Raw genomic sequence first — 8,084 nt, 5'->3', positions numbered from 1 at the left:
AACCAAAAGAAAAGGAAAGATAATGACAGCTCTGTAAAAGCTGTGTAATTACTGTAATATTTGTGTTACTGGGAGCTATGTCAAGGATGGCCTTCTCCAAGGAGCTACAATTGGGCTGAAGTGAGGTTGTGTGGGAGGGTGAAATGGACAGGCAGACACCACTCAGCCCTGTCTTGGGGTTGTGGTGTGGATGGTGGGGCAGCCAGGGGATGCTCAGGTTAGGGTGAGGAGGGATCTGGTGAAGGCAAACATTAGCAGTTCTTCCTGTGCAGGTTCCAACAGGGGCACAGCCACACCTGAAGAAATGATGGCTATCTAGACCTGGCCTTACTTCCCAGCCAGACAGCTCGCACTAATGGTGCTTCGGTCCCTCCACCAAGAGCACAAAACTACGTAGGAAGTGATCTTGTCAACAAACCCCACACATTTTGTTCCCTAGCAGAGGATGAGGAATTTCTGTCCTAGAGGGAAATTGCAATGATTTGATCATTGTGCCTTCATGAATATCAGACATCTACAGAAATAGATTTACAAAGCAGCATTTTTCCCCACGGTATACTTTCCACATGGTTTTAGGAGCTCCATTAAACTTTAACAAAAATTATATCCTTACACTCTTGTGCCATTTGTTTATATCACCTGTTAGGTTTAATCTTCAGGAATTACCTGGGAAGATTAATGGATGATCACAGTTTAATTTATTATGCCCTTTAAAATTTAGGCAGTTCTGAATTTGGTAGTATTTTACTAGATTCTTACTTTTTAATCCTTATGTATAATCTCCCACCTGCTGGAGCATGGAACATGTTTTCCATGTCCCATTCCAACTCCTGTAGGCAGGATATGACCAGAGGGGACACAGGATGGATAGGGTTGGGTTCCCAGCCACTTGCTGTCTTTGTGAGCCACCCTGTTTCTCTACTGCCATCATCAGCCCAGCTGCCCTGCAGAGCTCACAGCAATGGCATCTGCCTCTCCTTGTGGGGCATTTCCTCTGCTACCAGGAACGCTGGCCCAAACAGTGTCCATTTTTTGTTACTCCTCCCTCAGACCACATAAGCAACCATGATTTCCTCATCCTGCACTGCTCTACAGCTTCACATTGCTTCCAGATTTGTTATATAAATTGCATATACATTATATACACTAAATACAGGTCCAGATCTGCATGGTTTTAACTGATTGTAGCTGAATTGTTTATAGCAGTGGGATTCCAGTGCTAGGCCTGTGCTGCGTTTCTTATCGCCCCTAATGCCTGTACTCCTCTACAATACTTGTCTCCACTTCTCAAGGCCACTGATACTGTATCAGTGATGTTTCCCTATGCTTCATCCTTACATTAAAGCCATAAATAACTCATCCTACACAGAATGGCAGCTTGTAACTACTAGCTGTAAAAACACTAGCTGTAACATTCAAGGATAAAAAAGTAAAACAAATTAGCAATTTACACCTGGCCAGTTAGAGATACTGCTGTCACAAATAAATTGAAGTAGTCAGAGCTTCAGGCGGGTCAGGAAAAGACTGGCCAGATCAGGTGTGGCAAACCTCAGCCCTGAGGTGCTGCACACGCACTGCAAAGCCTGTGGCCCGTTACTGGCAGTGGCAGTGGCATCCTGCAGGATGACAAGGCTACATTCCCATCCCAGTGCCCTACACATGGTCCTTTGCTCTTCCAGCCGTGTACGGGCAGGCAAAGGGAACAAAGAGGAAATCCAAGTCTGGCTATCACCAGCAGCTTCACAGAGACACCAGGGCTCCAGTGCACCTTGGTCTCAGTCCCACATACACCAACATCCACAGAAATTTTCAGAAAAGAGTGCAGCTCTAACAGATCAAGCGTCAAGCATTCTAGGAGGTGTATTGCTCATTGAGAAATGAGTAAAGCACTTGTAACTTGAATTTACTTTAAAATACTGGTCTAAATTGTGTTTTCATTGTAGTGTTTCCAGTCTTTGAGCAGCATGGACTTACTAATCTTACTGTCCTCACTCAGCTAGTCTGAAATACCTACTAATTTCACATTGCTCTCTTAATAGGATTCAAATCTGTTGCATCTCTTTCTGTTTAATAATTTCAACTGACAAGCACAATTAATTTGTTTTTTGGTTTCTTTATTGATTTCTCTGTACTGTTCTTGAAATGTTCAAGCTTCTTTTTTATCAAAATGAGCAGCTAATAATAATCTTATGCTATTAAAATTGGTATTTTTTATAATTTCACTTAAATGCAACAGTAAAGGCTACATTTCTCTGTCTTGACCAGTGCAGAATTTTGTTTTAATAAACAAGAGGCTGGTGAGAACCATGGCATTGGATCTCATAAAGTTTATTCAAACCCCCTACATATATACTACAATTGCCTGCTATCAATGTATAACAATATAATTGTAATGTTACAACAAGATGAAAGGGCCTGGTTTTTGTAAACTGATGTGGCTACTATCAATATGCTGGGGACTACCTGGTAAAAGGCTTGACATTCCTATGACATTTAAGCTGTTCTTTCCAGGAGGTTTCAAACACAACCATAGAATCACAGAATCATAAAACAGTTTGGTTCAAATGGGATCTTTAAATGTCATCTAGTCTAACCCCTGCACTGAGCAGGGACATCTTCAACTAGATTGGTTTGCTTATAAATCACAGCCTGAATAAACAAAACTTTTAAAATCATAATGTTTTTATTTGCTTCTTGGTAAATGTTCTGCTACTTGTTTCTGAAAACATGCCTGTGGGATCAATGTGTCTCTTACAGGAATTGGAGGAAGGTGAGTAAAAATGAAAACTGACACAGTTGCTGGAGTTCTGGTTTGCAAACAGGAATATCAGAAAGTCCTATTTCAGAGGACAACTCAAAGTTAAAAGCAGTATATTACTTGAACTGAAATAAAGACTTTACTATCCAATAAGTAAGAAAATTTTACTTGGTGAAGAACTCTGCTGTTTTTTCCAGGGGAAACCGAATTTGATCCAAAAGAGGATTTATCTCTGCCGCTCCACTTTGTTTTTCCCTTCTAGTAGCCGATCTATTCACAGGTAGGAAAAGTCACATTAAACGAGTATTTGGTGTCACCTAGTGGTTACATTTGTTTCAGCAACTTTGTCAGCTGTACAGCGATGCTGATGGACTCTTCTAGGAAATTCTGTTTGATTTTGGTGTCAAGCTTTTTTCCTAGTTGGTAAAAGAGAGAGATTATGGAAAATAAAAATCTGTATCACTTTAGGCTGATTGACTCTAGTGTGAATCTAGTGACTGATTCACTCTAAAATCAGAGTGAGGTTTTTTTTTCCCCCCTGCAAATTCTTTCCTCTTCCTTCTAAAAGTAAGAGAATACTGACTTTATGGTTTTGATGGAGGACTTTGCTGACACAGTTGCAGGACTGAATTATGATATCAAAAGTGCCTGAGAAGGTAAGTTTTAGCTTTCCTGACCCACTGTCATAGAAGGAGGGATTACTTTAATCATGTTCTTCAAAAAAGAGGTGGTCAGAGTGCAAAGTGCTGTGCTCATGAATTTTTTTAGTTTGGTGGGGATTTTCTTTTTATGTCCCCCGAACCCTCAGGTATTCCTGATGCTACAGGATGGACAGTGTTGCTGATTAACTATATAGCCATGAAAGTGACTGGATGGGAATTGGCATGTTTGACATAATCTGATCCAAATTAAAACCTGGCAGACAAAGATCAACAAGAGAAAGTCAAACCAGCACCCTCAGTTAAATAGGTAGGTAGAAACGGCCCTTCCCTTCTGTGCAAGAGGAGCATCCTGGGGAAAAATAACTGGTAATTCTAGAGTAACTAAGCATGTTCCTTCTCTAAAAGCACTGTGGCCTAAATAAGACTGACTTGTTCAAACCAGTTCAATGACAGATTCATTTTTGCAGTAGTAGGCTGCAGAACCAGATGAAAGGTCAGGCAAAACCAAGAATGGAAGGTACATGAAAACAGAAACCTTGTTTGTCTGACAACAGTTTTCCAAATTACATATGTACTAATGGATATCCCTAACTAAACACGCTTCCTGGCTTGCAGGTCGTGAGAACCGAGAGCAAACTCTTCAGAGATGTGCCAAAAGGGTTGGTGGGTTACAAAAGAGAAAAATAAATCAGACTTTGGCTGCGGACAGAGCTCTGCAGAGGCTGAGAGAACAGATATGCCCACAGAAGGAGGCGCTGCTCCACCACTTTCCACACCTCACGGTGGCACCTGCAGGCACCCAGGGTCCTCAGCTGCTTGTCAGGATTTGGATCCAAATCTCTTGAGGCATCCTGAAATTACGCCTTTGACTCGTTTTCTGTGATTTTTCCCTGGACTTTAGTGAAAGGTTTCTTCTGGACTATTTTTATAATTTTAAAGAACTGTTCTCATGTCTGTCTGATCTTCCAGAAGAAACAATCAGAGTGACTTGAATATGGAAAGGTTGTTTAGCAGACAGGTTGTTGCTGTGAGAAATTTTTTTCCTTTCACAAGCCATTGTCAGAAGATAAAACAAGTTCCCTGGCAGAATCAATTTGTCAGGTAGAATTTAGACTATGTATGCTGGAAAACTACTTGACCGTTGACATGAGGAAGAGAAAAATTCTTAAAAGGAGAAAAAAATCTCAAGTGCTTTGTCCAATAGTATTCCCTTAAATGGCAGAGTCAGATACAGATGGTGAAGTTAAGTATTTATTTTTCAGTGGGTGCAAAAGAACCCCAAAGCAAACGGTTAAGCAACTATGCAAAGTGATCTATATCATGACATTGACACTTTTTAAAGAATCACTGGAATTCGGTCTGGAGCTCTTCCTTAAAATGGGTTTTTTAATCCTTAGGTGTCAAAGCGCTTTATAAAAGGCCAGTGAATTTGTTTGTTGAACTGAGACTTAAACATACTGTGTCTTTCCCAAAAACTCAGAAATAATGTTGCTATTAAATCTTCCTCCATTTGAAGGAGCTGCTTTTCTGTGCTGCTTTATTCTTCCTTTTTTTTGGTTTGTTTGTTTGTGTTTCTGTGTTCGTGTTCCTGAGTAGTTTAAGCTTTGAGTTCTTGTCAGAGATGCTACAACTCAGAGCAGAGTGATGGTATTTTGCTTTTATTCCCTAGCTTTATTGTTGTAGAAGGCAAAGATATAAAAGGCAAAGAATCCCTGTATCAATCATTATGTTGACTGTGTATCTTCTTTCGGATATGTTGGTGAAGAGGTGTTGGGGAACATTTCTTTCCCTGTGTTTTTAAAATTTTCATGTGCTTTGACTTAATGTTAAAAGGGCTTAATGTCATGGGCTTTTAAAATGGATGAAAAATAGATCTCTGCTATCAATTTAGTTTCTCTTTCATGTACTAATCTATTCGTACAGCAAGAAAACCAGCAATATTTCTGCAACCTTTACTACCTAGCATCCATGGGCTAGGAGATAGATAGGCAGGATAAAATTTGAGCATGTCCCATTTCTGTGTAATCACTGCCCAGCTCCCAGCATCCAACCATTGTATCAGAGCTGAGGTTTTCATTTTACTCAGTAATTCCACTGCTGAGAAGGACGCAGATACACAGAGTACATGCTTACTTGTAAGGAGGGGATTTCAGAACCTGAAGTAGTTTGTTTGCTGGGAACCCAGAGTGCTCAAGTGGGTGATGATGTGAAAGAGGCCGTTTGGTTGGCAGTGTCTGTAAGATGTAGAACATTGTAGAACATTGTGTCATCTGAGGATTACAGCCTGGAGGGTCTTGTCGTATGTCACTCTCATTGGACGCAGTGGCAGCAGCTATTTCTTGCACCTCTGAAAATCAGACTGGGATAGGCAGGTCTGCAGCAGTAGGAACAGTTTGGAAGTTGTGTTTTATTTTTTGCATATCATGTGCTGGAATGACAATCATACGGATAAATTTTCCACTCTTAACTGGTGACATAGTTGGTAAATAACCATAAATGGAAGCGTAAGGCTTCCACAGTGTCTGTGAAATAAGTTCCTGCTAAATCAGGCCTTGACAACACAGTGCTTACTTGGCAGTACAAACAGCTTGTTAAACAGAATATATCTATCACCGTCACACAGTCCAGCAAGACTGGGGTGACTGCACACTTAATTTTACATAAAGTAAGATTACCTAACCTATTTTCAGTTTGAGAGAGAGAGTATCACCCACTTGAGAGTGGGCAAAACTATTTGAATAAACTTTCTGCATCCTTCGAACTTTTTGGAGGATGTTCCTTTTACAAGGATTGCTTCCTCTGTTAGGTTAATGACTGATGATTGTTCTGGTTCCTTCTCTAAATCCTTTTTTACCTTCCTGTTTCTCCTGATTAGATGGATAGTAACAGGCAATTTTATGAGTCAGACCTGACTTACACAACAATCAGAAGTTGCTGGCATAGCAGTAAATCAGTTATCAGTTATGAGAAATATGTTTTCAGGGAATTTTTCCCGTTTGGGCTTTGTAAATCAATTTGCATGTAAGTTTGTGTGAAAATGTTCCTTAAAACAATCACCCTATTTCATAGTAATTACAAACTTGCAGCTGTAGTGAAGTATAGCCTTTCAGGGGATTAAGTAAAATTTCCGGAAAAGAACTCAATGGATATCCATGAGTTCATAAATACTACTTCTCAATAAAACTCTGCAACAAGGGAAATAATTTTCCTATAAGAATATAAAATACATTTTCTCTGCCTTTTCTAACATAATAGAAATGCTCACTGGAAAAGCTTTAATTTCTGAACTGAAAGACAAGACAGATAAAGTCAGTCAAAATATTCACCAATTTTTCAATTTTAATTTCTCTTTTAATTTCTTTTAACTTCTAAGTAATTTACATTTTGAAACAAAATCATTAGAAGTTTAAAAAAAGAAGTAGAAAATGCCCCACTTGGAAACACTGGGGTTTAAAAGTAGTTTTGTTCTTATTACATAATAATGCAAATGAAAATATATAAATTTATTTATAAAAATAAAATAATATATTAATTGAATTGCAATTTTTGAGTGGTTTAAATAAACTGAAATTGTATTTTCAGAACTTTTCTGTTTCAATAGCTCAGGTTAAAAACTTACAGTAAGTGCATGTTATTCCTCATATGATAACTGCATTACAAAAGGAACTGGAGGATCCAGCTCAGTGAGGATGAGAATTTGAACTGCAAAATATGCCACCATGGGAAATGGCTGAATTAATTTCGAGTATCCACATTTCTATCTGGAACACATATATTGCATGAAACAACTGTGAAAATGTGTTTCTGTCTAAAACTCAGGTATTACACTAGTGATGAATTGTGAACCTAAAGGTAAAATTCGCTTAGTTTATGGCACAGGTTCAATTCCCCTGCAACATTTGCAAGCTGATACAAAATATTTTTCCTTGACAGAAAGAAGTGTCATGTCCATGGCAATTTCCTGTACGTTGGCATCAAATCAGAAGTGGGCTGGGCTTCTACAATTTACCTTCAGGAAAATCCATTAGTATTTTCTGCCATCTTGCAGAGGGGACACTTCAGGTCACCAGGTCAACTGAATTAGAAGTAATTGTGTGGCTGTAAAGGGCTTCTGTTGCAATGGCACAGACTTCTTTCCTTCAAGTCCACACAGACAACAACCCAATTCCCAGCTCAGTGCATGAAAAAACTGGGTCTAAAATGACAAAGGTACTAGTACAATGCTGGTAAAAACATGATGGGCAAACACAACAATACAGCTCTTAAAGTAATTAACACTGCCATGTTGTCACAAGACGAATTATGGTGAACATTTTAAGGCTCAGGAGTTAAAAAGCTTTAAGAATCGAGTAAGAAACCAACTACAGGGTGAAAATGTTCCTGTACTAGATTGCATATGTCAAACCAAGTTTTTAAAATTGGCATTCAGAAAGCTAATTGTTTTAGTTGGAAACCGAACAAATTTAACTTTCACTCCTGTCACTCCATTAAGCTGGTTTTTATTTTAACAACCTTTTAAAAACTCACTCGCAACACAGTTTGGTAATACTAAGAATAAAATTAGCTGTTGTTTCCCAAGGAGACATTCCAGACTTTTAATATCACCCCAAATTGATAATTATTCATTCTTTGAAGATACACAGCAGTGATCAGTTAATGCTCTG

This window comes from Zonotrichia albicollis, chromosome Z, assembly GCF_047830755.1.
Source record: "Zonotrichia albicollis isolate bZonAlb1 chromosome Z, bZonAlb1.hap1, whole genome shotgun sequence".
NCBI lineage: Eukaryota > Metazoa > Chordata > Aves > Passeriformes > Passerellidae > Zonotrichia > Zonotrichia albicollis.
The sequence above is the reverse complement of the archived record's forward strand: the minus strand, read 5'-3'. Positions refer to the sequence as shown.